Source organism: Engystomops pustulosus, chromosome 1, assembly GCF_040894005.1.
Source record: "Engystomops pustulosus chromosome 1, aEngPut4.maternal, whole genome shotgun sequence".
In the NCBI taxonomy this organism is placed as follows: Eukaryota; Metazoa; Chordata; class Amphibia; order Anura; family Leptodactylidae; genus Engystomops; species Engystomops pustulosus.
The window spans coordinates 157,769,192-157,784,070 of record NC_092411.1 but is presented as its reverse complement, the minus strand read 5'-3'; the positions used below and the strand labels follow the sequence as shown (position 1 = coordinate 157,784,070).

Here is a 14,879-nt window from a genome sequence, read left to right as displayed (position 1 = left end):
GTACCCAGTGGTCATATTATGTGCCAAGGGAGTGGCTTTCTCGTGTAGGGTTAACATGGGGAGTAGTGGCACCGGATCCGTATCCACTGACAAGCTAATTGGATGCTGCAGGGTGGACTAGATGCCCGTGGGTTTTGTCCCCTGAATACACAGGGACCTGACCCGTTACCTCCTCTACCATTGGCCATTATTGGCCCCTCGGATACTAAAAGTGCCGACTCTATATAAGTATATATGGCCTCTTTTTGTGCCATTGACCCTCATCTATTTAGCGTGACACACGCATATAATTTACAATGTACCGCTTTGCATTACACCGACTGGTCCTAGGAATATGAGTGACAAAAACCAAATTTACCCTCCAAGGGAAAGAAGGGACACTGATGCACATAGTTGTGGATAAAAAACTGTACATGACCTTTATTAATAATACAGGGTATAATACACTTTAACCCCTTAACGACTTGGCCTTTTTTAGTTTTTTCACTTCCATTTTTCACACCCCACCTTCAAAAATCTATAACTTTTTTATTTTTCCACATAAAGAGCTCTGTTATGGCTTATTTTCTGCGTAACAAATTGCACTTCGTAGTGACGGTATTTAATGCTCCATGGCGCGTACTGGGAAGCGGGAAAAAAATTCCAAATGCAGTGAAAATGGTGAAAAAACACATTTGCGACGTTTTCTTGTGGGCTTGGATTTTACAGCTTTCACTGTGTGCCCCAAATGACAGGTCTACTTTATTCTTTGGGTTGCTACGATCACAGGGATACCACATTTGTACAGGTTTTATAATGTTTTCATACATTTAAAAAAAATTAAAACCTCCTGTACAAAAATTTTTTTTTTGATTTTGTCATCTTCTGGCGCTAATAACTTTTTCATACTTTGGTGTACGAAGCTGTGGGTGGTGTCATTTTTTGCGACTTTTGATGGCGTTTTCATTGCTATCATTGTTAGGACTGTGCTACCTTTTGATCACTTTTTATTAATTTTTTTTATATTTTCCAAAATGGCAAAAAAATGTCATTTTTGACTTTGGACGCTATTTTCCGTTACGGGGTTAAACGCAGTGAAAAACCGTTATTATATTTTGATAGATCGGACATTTTCGGACGCGGTGATACCTAATGTGTTTATGATTTTTACTGTTTATTAATATTAATATCAATTCTAGGGAAAGGGGGGTGATTTGAATTTTTAGGTTTTTTTAATATAATTTTTTTTTTTTAAACTTTTTTTTACTTTTACTTTAACTATTTTTCAGACTCCCTAGGGTACTTTAACCCTAGGTTGTCTGATCGATCCTACCATATACTGCCATACTGCAATATGGCAGTATATGGGGATTTTACTCCTCATTCATTACAATGTGCTGATAGCACATTGTAATGAATAGGTTAAAACGAGACAGCTTCGGGCCTTCGTGAGGCCCGATGCTGTCATGGCAACGGATCACCGCTCACCGTGACGTCATCGGGGAGCGAAGATCCGCGCCAAGATGGCGGCACCCACGCGGCGCCATCTTTTTGAAGCCTCCAGCAGCATTGCCGGAGGTGATCGCGGTGAAAGCACCCGCGATCGGTGCTAGCACCGATCGCGGGTGTTACCGGTAAGCCTTTGCTGCAATATGCAGCAAAGACGTACCGGCTATGGAGAGGGCTCGGCCCGCGAGCCCTCTCCATGCACCGGGACCCGGCGCGCGCCGTCGGGAAGGGGTTAAAAAGAAGAACAGAGAAAACCATGAAGACAAATTATGTGGACTCACCGTGGAGGATATCCACAAATTACAGCATTGTATGGGGTGGTTAAACACAAGAAGACCAAAAAGGGCAGTCACATTCCAGGCTAGGTGGAGCTAATGCGTATCTATGTAGGGTGTGAGTAACTGGTAGCCAGAAGGACAGTGCCTTACCAATACTGTCCCATGACTATGCTCATATGCGGGACGGACAGGTAGCCTCAAGGCTCTAGGTATGTGGTGCCAAGGGACTTGACAGGGCTGCCAGTTCTTACCTATTAGGTGTAGTATACTCCACCGCCCGGGAAGACCGCCTCCCCGACGCGCGTTTCGGCTCTAGCTGAGCCTTCGTCTGGGGGTGGCGTCTTCCCGGTCAATGGTCGATATTTACGCGATGGCCGGACCAATCAATATGTCCAGAGCTGGTCACATGACCGCAGTCTCGCGAGATCTGTGACGTGTCAATCACGTGACTCCAGTCTCGCGAGATCTATGACGTGTCAGTGACACCTGATTGTGAGTCACGTGGGTCGCGTCTCTAGGGCTCGCGGAAAAGGCACACAGGTACTCGAGATCTGTTAGGCGCATGCGTGGCTACCGTGTTGTATATAAAAGTAATTGATGGGAGAAAGAGTGATTACATTCATATGACCAGCGTATTACATATAATTGGGATAGGGTAAACATTGGGAGAGAGAAAAATTAGTTGCATTCATATAGTCATATATATATATGAAAAAGTATGTACAGTAAAGTCTGTTTACATAATAATTACAATTATAGGTCAAGATATTGGTTAGACAGTTCTATAAATACTACCAATGTATAGATGTTTTGTTTAAAACATGACTACATATCGATTGATATAAAGTGCTAGATATATGTACGGTGAAGAAAGTGACATATATGTTAGGTATGTCAAGAATTAAAGTGTAGGTGCAAAATATCAGCAGATAAAATGTGAGTGCATACAACCACCTTTCATCTAATGATGTACAGTTTTACACTTCCATTAGGTTACATGCATGAACCATATAATTGAGTAACAGTAGTGGCCTGTGTGTGTGTATGATGAAATGTGAATACATGTGGTCACAATTTATCTACTGGTGTAAAATCGCATAATTAAAATAAAAAAGTAGACCAAATCTCTGTATATACATAAAGTGACATGTGCATCAAATTGGACACTGTTATATCATGCTTATCATAGTATGTACTAGTCTTTGGACATATACCCATAGTGCGTCTCATAGTACCATTCGTATAATTTGTTATTGCAGAACAATACAGTAAAATCTACCTACATTAACATATGTGGGATACAATTCTCATTGACTTAAACATATCAAATTTTCACATCTATAATTGTCTGTCCAATAAATTGTATTAATATGGGTATTGGTTGGTGAAATGGGGCAGTGGGGGGTGACAAGGACAACAGTGAGGGAACGGGGTAGTGATGTGCAAGAAAGTGAAGGACAGGGTGTGATTTGTGAATTGTGGTGCGGAAAGGACAATATATCACACTGGTACCATAGTGAAAAAATTGTTACAAACCCACATGGTGGGTGAATATGTATACATATTAGGTATCAAAACATTTTAGAGACCCATTGTTGATACTTATCCAATTGGGAAATGGGTCGGCAAGTTGCCAGTTAACCCATAATCGATCTATGTTGCTCAAATGGTGGGTAATTATGTTACATCGTTGCCCATTACTCTCCCCGTACTTCTTATTCCCAATCGTTTTTGTCCTCCCGTCATTGTGAGTATCCTGCCGTTTTGTTTCCCGAGAAGAGGGTCCATAATTGTCCGAAAATGCCATCGAGGTGACCATAGACCAGACGGAAAGGATGATATCTGACTAAAATAATGGGATAACAAGTACATAACATGGTTAGTTAAAAACACTTAAAAACTGGTGTATGAAGACGCCAGTGCGCATTTGCAAGACACAACCCAGAACGGAACCTTAGGGAAAGTAAGTAGCCCCCAACTTGTGGGGATTGGTATGGTGTATGGAATGCCTATTGGAGAAAAGGAGCAAAGCTCAGGGTCTCATTGAGTCCCATTGGTTTAAGGGTGTTGAGGGTCCAAATCCATTGAGCTTCGCGTTGCGCCAATCTTTTTTGAATTGGTCCACCTCTGATACCCAGTTCGATCTTGTCAATCCCACGTACTCTCAGGAGCTTTGGGTCTGAGTTATGTTTCGCCCTGAAATGTGCTGCCACCGGTTTTCCCTCAGGGTCGAAATCTTGCTCCATGGTGGCCCTGATGTCCCGCATATGCTCTCTGATACGGATCTTCAGTGGGCGACTTGTCAGGCCAACGTAAATCAAGTTACAGGGGCACGTTGCATAATATACAACTGCCCTTGTGCTACATGTGATGCTATGTGTGATGTTAAACACTTTATTGCCGGATGAGTCTGTAAATGTGTTTGCCCGTTCCACATTCGGGCATGCAATGCATCGCCCACAGGGTTTGCATCCCCAGGGTGGTCGTTTTACCCCAAAGATTGTATTGGTTTTGCCCGATGTATAGTGACTTCTTACTAATATATCCCGCAGATTTTGTGCTCTCCGGGCTGTCACCGATGGATAAGGTGTGATGTATTTATTTATAGTGGAATCACTTTGGAGTATTGGCCAGAAGCGTGTCAATATTTGGCGCATATCTTGCCATCGAGAATGAAAATTTGTGACAAACCTTACCAGATCTGTTGTTGGACGTTTCTCTTTAGGTGTCAATAGGGTTTCACGTGGTGTATTCCTTGCACGTCTATAGGCCCGTTTCAATGATCTGTTGCTGTAGCCACGTTGCTGGAATCTTCGTCGCAGGTCTGCTGCTTGTACTTCGAAATCCTTATCCGTAGAACATATTCTTCTAATTCTGAGGAACTGTCCTGTAGGGATTGCTCTGATCGTCTGGACTGGGTGAGCTGATGTGGCATGTAATAAGGAATTAACTGAGGTTTCCTTTCTATAAACATCCGTTTGTAGATATCCCTCCGCATCCTTCCTAATAGCCACATCCAAAAAGGAAACATAGGATTTGTCAGCGGTATATGTTAATTTGATGTTGTACTGGTTATTATTGAGGAGTTCAAAGAACCTTTGTAATTCAATTAGGTCACCTTTCCAAATAATCAGGATGTCATCTATGTACCGGGTCCAAAGTAGGACCCGGTCCATAGTGACATCACAGTTGCTGTCTAGGAGGTCCCTCTCCCACAGCCCCAGGAACAGATTGGCATATGAGGGCGCACAAGACGCCCCCATAGCTGTTCCCTGGAGCTGCAGGTACATAGTTTGGGGAACTTTCCCCCGCGGCACACCCGACCATGTGTCACGGCACACTGGTTGAAAATCACTGTCCTAGACAACGGTATAGCAGCATTTGGTTATTGGCGCGCTCACAGGCTGGCTATTTTCCCTCTGCAGCGCGTGGATGGGGTGGTGAGATCCCGTAATCTTTTGTCATTGTTTTTGATTGTAATTTATCCTTGTAACACTGCACTTAGCACTTTATAATACACAATCTTGATGATATTTGTAAAATCAATTGTATGTACTGTACCATAGCACATGCACTTTCACTATGTATATATTTATTGATGATTTTGTGGATATTTAATGCCTATCATGTTTGTAAATTTAGACGCAATATGCAAATTAGGGGGCGGGGCTACTTAATCATATGATCATTCTGTTTGGTATATATATATATATATATATCCAAAACGAACAAACGAAGTCTGCGCTTTCAGGGATGTTGCAAGTAAAATCAAAATTCTTTATTGTATGCCGTTAAAATCCAGAATAGGCAGATAGCATAGGTCAGTGGTGGCGAACCTATGGCACGGGTGCCAGAGGTGGCACTCAGAGCCCTTTCTGTGGGCACCCAGGCCTTCACCCCAGCACATAGTTTGCCAGATATGACTCAAGGCTTTCTCCTGTGATCCAAGACAGTCGAGGACTTGCCATGCTCAGCGCTATTGTAAAGCAACATCCTTGGCTGCCAGGACTACAGGAGGAGCGAGAAGGTGTGGACAGAGATGGATTATCCTTGAAGCTCCTGCTCTGGGTCTCCTGATCCTTCCTCTTCAGGGCACCCTGGAGGGAAGCTACAATCCAAATTTCTCCATCATCTTTCTATTGTATTGGTGACCTCAGGACACCAATGCGATTAAAACCTGTGATACAGCAGGGATCAGTAAGTTACTGCTTAAATTGTCATGTTGGCACTTTGCGACATACAAGTGGGTTTTGGTTGTAGTTTGGGCACTCTGTCTCCAAAAGGTTCGCCATCGCTGGCATAGGTGATAGCATAGGTGTGAGGGTCCAAGTACAGCGACCTACGCGTTTCGCCCTTAAGCGGGCTTAGTCATGGTCTGTAACAAACAATGTGCAGTATCCCGATTTAAAACCCCCCGCTCCCGAGATGGCGTGTGACGTCACGGTCATGTGATGTGAGTCACGTGATCGGACAAAGCCACGCCCCCTCCGGAACGGTACGAATCTAGATACAATAAGAGCCTTAAAGAGAATAAAAACACAAATCTATATAAAGGTAAGATGCATGGATGAAGACTTAGGATAGAGTTGCATGGAAGCCTATAAAAAGGAAGAAAAAATGGAAAAAAGATCTGTCTTATTAAACTGTAGCTCTAAGTAAACATACCATATGAAAGTGTAAACAAACATGCGGACACTGACATAGGTGTTTGGTTAGGGATAAATACTTAACCAGGAATAACACAAAGCACATATTGGTTAGAAAATGGTGACTAAGTATCAAATTGACATGACACGGACTAACAATGGTAAATGCATGCTCATTAGTAACAAAGAATTATGTCCTGTCTAAGGTTCAAACCTAGAGGCTGAGTTGTTTGTAATGTAAACATCCAATATGTTTCTCTATTCATGAGTTTTCTCCTGTGGTCTCCCCCTCTCTCTGGTTTTTTCACTTTTTCGATGCCCTGCCATTTAAAATAACTGTTGTCACCATTATGTATATCACGAAAGTGCTTAGAGGCTGCTGACATATTAGTTAAATTGGAATTTTTTATGTCTGACAGATGCTTTCTAATCCGGACTTTCAAAGAATTGGTGGTATAGCCCACATATTGTAGATTGCACTCCACACATGATATTAAATAAACAACACAAGTGGTGTTGCAATTCATATATGTGGTGATATTATATTTTTTCTTAGTGGTACAAGATGTAAAATTATCTATGGTTAGAAGATGCTCACAAGTGGTGCATCTGAGGTGCCCACATTTATGGTTGCCGTTGCCCACATTTATTCGTACCGTTCCGGAGGGGGCGTGGCTTTGTCCGATCACGTGACTCACATCACATGACCGTGACGTCACACGCCATCTCGGGAGCGGGGGGTTTTAAATCGGGATACTGCACATTGTTTGTTACAGACCATGACTAAGCCCGCTTAAGGGCGAAACGCGTAGGTCGCTGTACTTGGACCCTCACACCTATGCTATCACCTATGCTATCTGCCTATTCTGGATTTTAACGGCATACAATAAAGAATCTTGATTTTACTTGCAACATCCCTGAAAGCGCAGACTTCGTTTGTTCGTTTTGGAGTTCATGCCTGCGGTCCGTGGGGCTTCTTTGGATGTTCTCGCGCTGGGGACTATGCATCTGAAGGTGAGCAGGAACTACCTTTTCTTTTGTCTCTATTTTGAATTTACATGGACTTTGGTTCCTTGCTCCCTCACCGTGTTTTAACCCCAGAATTAATATTTGGCAGTGGAACACTATTGTTGCATAGAGTGTTAAATGGAGCCGGAGCGTCTGCGGATAATTATACCACTACTAGTGACAACCGCAAAAAGAAAGCAGCTGTACTATTCAATACGAATGGCAGCTCAGGCATCCAATCACAAGAACTTACTATTTTAAAGGGCAGATGGGAACGACTAATGGAGAAAGAAACAAAAGTTTGGTGGGATGCGGAGACTTTGTCCTCATATTTACAAAAGAAAATGATCCCGCGGGGTCTGCGTATTAAAAAGGCACCCACCACTGTTTATTCAGACACTTTTCAAGAAAAATGGAATGAGACTTTAAGTGACTGCTCAGAGAAACTGATGGATCTGATCATTACGGAAGAAAACAGAGTTTTGGATTCGATTCGACTGGAGACAGAGGATATAATAAAACAACTTACAATTCTTGTGACTACAGAAGAGTTTAAGGCTGTGGAGGAGGACCTTAATACTAAAATTACAGCAATAGAAAACAGCATAATAGAAACCAAGAAAAGGAAATTTGACCGAGACCTCTTGGATTATAAGTATAACGAGGTATATACATGGAAATTACATCGTAAAGAGAGGAGCTCCACCCCGAAATCCATCCTTAAAAAGAATAAACACAGAAGACGTGCAAACCACAAAAAGGACGGTCCACCACCCCACGTGAGCTTCTCAGAAACTGAGGACTCTCATAATAGCTCTTCATCATGCCCCTCAGATGATGCATCGGACTTTTCAGCCAGCACTAGGAGATACCCGTCAAAAAACGGGGCAGGAGAGGGGGGAGGAAACAAAGGTCCCGCAAAAGAAACAGACAAAATGAAGACGCGTCAAGGAGCCACGAAGAAGCGATAACAGAGTCTTCAGTTATCAACTTGTCCAGCTTTATCATTACGGAACAGCAGATAAAAATACTAAATAAGGGACTCAATTTCTCTCCATCAGTGGAGTTTGATCTTTACAGGACTATTTTAGATCTGAATAAATTTGTTCGAAATCTCACGGTAAAATTGCACTTTAGAGAGGGAGTGGATGATGCAGCACCTAATTCATCATCTTCTGACACTGGTAATGGCCCGCCGGCCCTCAATTTGTTTGATTCTCATTTTGCTGACTTTAATGACCAGACGGGGATTCTCTGTCTCAAAAGTTTGGAGAGGGAATCCCAGGGAGTAGACGATAGACCCTTAAAAAACTTTCCAATACAGAACCCTACCTTCTATCCAGTCATGTCTAGACGAGACTGTATGGATAAATTTCAAGATTTAGTAATGAAAGAACTAAACACCCTTAAATCGCATTGTGACAGCACTCGATCTAGGTCTAATGTTACTCAGTTGGAGAAGAAAGCGATGCAGGATCTGAAAAACAACCCTGACCTAGTAATTAGAAGTGCGGACAAAGGGGGTGCTATTGTACTTCTAAATGCATCTCTATATAAGAAAATCAATGAAGACCTCCTTAACAATCCACTTACTTACCGCAAGCTGTCCACTGACCCTACACCTAGTTGCCAAAAGAATCTTTCCAAACTGTTGGATGAAGGTCTAGCATTAGGGGTTTTAGATCAGAGACACAGAGACTTTTTGTTCAATAAATTTCCGGTCATGCCAGTCTTCCATTCACTCCCCAAGGTCCACAAAGGGATTTTCCCTCCCCCCTGCCGACCCAATGTTGCAGGTATCGGCAGCTTGGGAGAGCGTCTGGGAGACTGGCTTGATAATTATTTACAACCTTTAACCATGATCACACCTACGTACTTGAGGGATACGAAACACTTACTCCAGATTATTGACAAAATGGAATGGAAGGAGGGCTACAGTTGGGCATCTTGTGATGTTGTCGCCCTTTATTCCTCAATTCCTCATGATCTGGCATTAATTTACCTCTCCAAACATCTCGATGAATTTAGTACATACTCTCCACAGTTAAAAGAATTCATCATCATGACCACACATTTCCTTCTCCAAAATAACTTTTTCATGTTTGACTCCCAGTTCTATTTGCAAGTGGAGGGGGCCCCTATGGGGGCCAAGTTCTCCCCCTCCCTTGCCAATATTTTCATGACACAATGGGAAATTAAACATATTTTCACAGACTCTAATCCCTTTAAAACATGCATTAAATGGTTTGGACGCTTTATAGACGACCTTTTGTGGCTGTGGCAAGGCTCACATGCTGAGTTTGATAATTTTGCTAAATATATCAATGAAAACAATATGAACCTTAAATTTACACATTTTTTTGGTGATATCCATATTGATTATCTAGATATAACAATTCAAGGTCACAACAACATTATCAATGTGTCTCCTTTTCGAAAACCCACAGCAGGAAATAGTGTACTATTAGCTACCTCTTGCCATCCTAGGCATGTCATTGACAATATACCCTATGGCGAATTAATCCGCCTCCGTCGAAATAGCTCTTCAGACCAAATTTTTAATACACAAATGCCAGAATGGGAAAAGAGATTCAGAGCAAGGGAATACAAACCAAATGTCCTAACTTCAGCTCGGAATAGGATCCACAAGGTAGACAGAAATACACTCCTTGTAGACAGGAAACATTATCACAACAAACTAGATGCCAACAAATCCAATCCAAAACCAATCACTTTTGTAACCACCTACAGTAATCAGTTTCATCTTGTGAAGAGAGTCATAACTAAATACTTACCCATCTTAGAGCAAAATGCAGAACTAAAGGAATGTTTGTCAGACGGCGTGAGAATCATATCCAAAAAAGCACCCACTGTAGGTTCTATTGTCTCCCCAAGTGTTTTCAAAAGCCACACAGAAGATAGTAGAAATAAAAAATATTCATGGTTGCATCATCCTGGCAACCATAAATGTGGGCACCTCAGATGCACCACTTGTGAGCATCTTCTAACCATAGATAATTTTACATCTTGTACCACTAAGAAAAAATATAATATCACCACATATATGAATTGCAACACCACTTGTGTTGTTTATTTAATATCATGTGTGGAGTGCAATCTACAATATGTGGGCTATACCACCAATTCTTTGAAAGTCCGGATTAGAAAGCATCTGTCAGACATAAAAAATTCCAATTTAACTAATATGTCAGCAGCCTCTAAGCACTTTCGTGATATACATAATGGTGACAACAGTTATTTTAAATGGCAGGGCATCGAAAAAGTGAAAAAACCAGAGAGAGGGGGAGACCACAGGAGAAAACTCATGAATAGAGAAACATATTGGATGTTTACATTACAAACAACTCAGCCTCTAGGTTTGAACCTTAGACAGGACATAATTCTTTGTTACTAATGAGCATGCATTTACCATTGTTAGTCCATGTCATGTCAATTTGATACTTAGTCACCATTTTCTAACCAATATGTGCTTTGTGTTATTCCTGGTTAAGTATTTATCCCTAACCAAACACCTATGTCAGTGTCCGCATGTTTGTTTACACTTTCATATGGTATGTTTACTTAGAGCTACAGTTTAATAAGACAGATCTTTTTTCCATTTTTTCTTCCTTTTTATAGGCTTCCATGCAACTCTATCCTAAGTCTTCATCCATGCATCTTACCTTTATATAGATTTGTGTTTTTATTCTCTTTAAGGCTCTTATTGTATCTAGATTCGTACCGTTCCGGAGGGGGCGTGGCTTTGTCCGATCACGTGACTCACATCACATGACCGTGACGTCACACGCCATCTCGGGAGCGGGGGTTTTTAAATCGGGATACTGCACATTGTTTGTTACAGACCATGACTAAGCCCGCTTAAGGGCGAAACGCGTAGGTCGCTGTACTTGGACCCTCACACCTATGCTATCACCTATGCTATCTGCCTATTCTGGATTTTAACGGCATACAATAAAGAATTTTGATTTTACTTGCAACATCCCTGAAAGCGCAGACTTCGTTTGTTCGTTTTGGAGTTCATGCCTGCGGTCCGTGGGGCTTCTTTGGATGTTCTCGCGCTGGGGACTATGTGCATCAGAAGGTGAGCAGGAACTACCTTTTCTTTTGTCTCTCTCTCTCTCTCTCTCTATATATATATATATATATATATATATATATATATATATATATATATATATATATATACACTCACCGGCCACTTTATTAGGTACACCTGTCCAACTGCTCGTTATCACTTAATTTCTAATCAGCCAAACACATGGCGGCAACTCAGTGCATTTAAGCATGTAGACATGGTCAAGACAATCTCCTGCAGTTCAAACCGAGCATCAGAATGGGGAAGAAAGGTGATTTGAGTGCCTTTGAACGTGGCATGGTTGTTGGTGCCAGAAGGGCTGGTCTGAGTATTTCAGAAACTGCTGATCTACTGGGATTTTCATGCACAACCATCTCTAGGGTTTACAGAGAATGATCCAAAAAAGAAAAAAACATCCAGTGAGCGGCAGTTCTGTGGGCGGAAATGCCTTGTTGATGCCAGAGGTCAGAGGAGAATGGGCAGACTGGTTCGAGCTGATAGAAAGGCAACAGTGACTCAAATCGCCAGAAGAGCATCTCTGAATGCACAGTACGTCGAACTTTGAGGCAGATGGGCTACAGCAGCAGAAGACCACACCGGGTGCCACTCCTTTCAGCTAAGAACAGGAAACTGATGCTACAATTTGCACAAGCTCATCGAAATTGGACAGTAGAAGATTGGAAAAACGTTTTTTGGTCTGATGAGTCTCGATTTCTGCTGCGACATTCAGATGGTAAGGTCAGAATTTGGCATCAACAACATGAAAGCATGGATCCATCCTGCCTTGTATCAATGGTTCAGGCTGGTGGTGGTGTCATGGTGTGGGGAATATTTTCTTGGCACTGTTTGGGCCCCTTGGTACCAATTGAGCATCGTTGCAACGCCACAGCCTACCTGAGTATTGTTGCTGACCATGTCCATCCCTTTATGACCACAATGTACCCAACATCTGATGGCTACTTTCAGCAGGATAATGCGCCATGTCATAAAGCTGGAATCATCTCAGACTGGTTTCTTGAACATGACAATGAGTTCACTGTACTCAAAAGGCCTCCACAGTCACCAGATCTCATTCCAATAGAGCATCTTTGGGATGTGGTGGAACGGGAGATTCGCATCATGGATATGCAGCCGACAAATCTGCGGCAACTGTGTGATGCCATCATGTCAATATGGACCAAAATCTCTGAGGAATGCTTCCAGCACCTTGTTGAATCTATGCCACGAAGAATTGAGGCAGTTCTGAAGGCAAAAGGGGGTCCAACCCATTACTAGCATGGTGTACCTAATAATGTGGCCGGTGAGTGTGTATGAGCTCCACTGTCTTCACTTGGCTTGAAAAAGGCTCCCTGGAGCCGAAACGTCACTGCTTATGTACTTTAATGTACTTGGAGTGCTGCCTATTTTCAATTACCTACCTCTGGAGGACCTAAAGCCTGGTTCTGAGTGCCTGCACCCACCACTGCTGTTTCTTTGATGTGCTGTTTTGGACTTTCCCTACGTATTTAAAATGTAAGCCGTTCAACCAGCCCCCCCCCCCCCCGACATGTTTCGCCACAATCTGGCGTCCTCAGGGGGTATCAGGGCTGATACCCCCTGAGGACGCCAGATTGTGGCGAAACATGTCGGGGGGGGGGGTTGATTGAACGGCTTACATTTTAAGTAGTGGGCACCTTTACATCAATAGATGTCGAACTGCAGCGACATGCTAAGAGGGTTATATTAGGATTAAACCTAACACCTAGGGAGACGAATAGACAGTTATCAAAGACTAAACTCCATACAAACATTAGCGACAACGGAAACATCAGGACCACAGCAAACAATATATCAGTGGGAATGGGGATGTATGTGTGTGTGCATGTGGACTCCTAAAATACCCCCTCCCAACGTGCATGTGTAACGGTCGATTAAGAGAGGATAGGTGACGTACCACCAACTGGTGGATCTCATCTGTGGGCACCGTAGACTATCAGGGCACCTTGGGTAGCCAATACTAACCCTGCCGAACCCACAATTGGAGAGAACACTCCTGTCTTTAATAAGGGCAAAAGAGTCTTCACAGACACACACCCTACAGCTATAGATCTGGTCTTTCTCCCTATATGGCAGTGGTGGCGAACCTATGGCACGGGTGCCAGAGGCGGCACTCGGAGCCCTTTTTGTGGGCACCCGGGCCATTGCCCCAGCGCACCAGACAGGACTCAAAGAATCTTCCTGCAGTTCCAAGCAACTTAAAAGATGCTGCTTTCACTCATATATTGATACTTACTTTGCTACTTGGGGCTGTAGGAAGAGGGAGAATGAATAGACAGGGCCAAATTATTTTTGGAGGACCTCTTGCTGGCCCCACGATTCTCTGTGTACAGAGGGACACTGGAAAGAAGCTAACATTTTCTATCTTTCTACTGTGTTGCTGTCCTCAGGAGGCCAATATGATTGAAAGTTGTTGCAGAGCAGGGAGCAATAAGTTACTGCTTTAATTTTGGGTTGTCACCTCACAATAAATAAGGAGGGTTTTGGGTTGCTTTTTGGGCACTCAACTGCTAAAAGGTTCGCCACCACTGCTATATGGTGTTACATCACGCACAATTACAAACCCACCACCATCACAAAAGCTTTTAAATATTTTCGGCCTAGCACATTTATCCGAAATAAGAGACAAACACAGACTTAGTTCTGGTTTTATTACAAGAATCTAAATAAAAGTTAAATTTTATACATACCTTTTCATTTTTTCACTTTTGGTCAAAAGACCTTTGCTTGCAGAAATGCAATTTGAGTAATAATATTGATTTACTATAGGTCTAGACCACAACTTGAATCCCTTGATCTTTTCGACCAAGACCTGGATTTCATGTTTGTTAACACAGCACTACTGTTAAGTTGCATATGTAAATTTAGTGGTCGGTATATAGAAGGAGATCAGGGCTAGGATTTTTTTTTTTTCAGGGGGGGGGGCAGCATTTCAGTTTTCGCCTCAGGCAGCAAAAAAGCTAGAATCAGCCCTGTTTATATCAGTTCTATCAAAGGGGGGGGGGGGTGATTTGAATTTTTATGTTATTTTAATATAATTTTTTTTTTTTTTTACTATTTTTCAGACTCCCTAGGGTACTTTAACCCTAGGTTGTCTGATTGATCCTACCATACACTGCCATACTACAGTATGGCAGTGGATGGGGATTTTGCACACCAGCTATTACAATGTGCACATCTTTGTGTGATCCGAGGCTGTCATGGCAATGGATCGCCGCTCCCCGATGGAGTCACGGGGAGGGATGATCGGCGCCAAGATGGCGGCGCCCACGCGCCGTGGGCTCTTTCATGCCGCTGGCAGCTTTGCCGGCGACGATCAAAGGGTTA

General features: G+C 42.7%; 2 protein-coding genes across 7 annotated transcripts in view; both read left to right on the top strand.

The window, feature by feature from the left end:
* The window catches only part of LOC140065194 (uncharacterized), a 192,772-nt gene extending 179,247 nt beyond the window's left edge, over positions 1-13,525 (top strand). For both annotated transcript variants that reach the window (XM_072112796.1, XM_072112787.1), the window contains one exon: positions 13,513-13,525. The gene's annotated coding sequence lies outside the window, so the exon portion shown is untranslated. The remainder of the gene's footprint in view (positions 1-13,512) is intronic.
* JSRP1 (junctional sarcoplasmic reticulum protein 1) overlaps positions 1-14,879 on the top strand; it is a 79,603-nt gene that overhangs the window by 7,200 nt on the left and 57,524 nt on the right. The window lies entirely within an intron of this gene.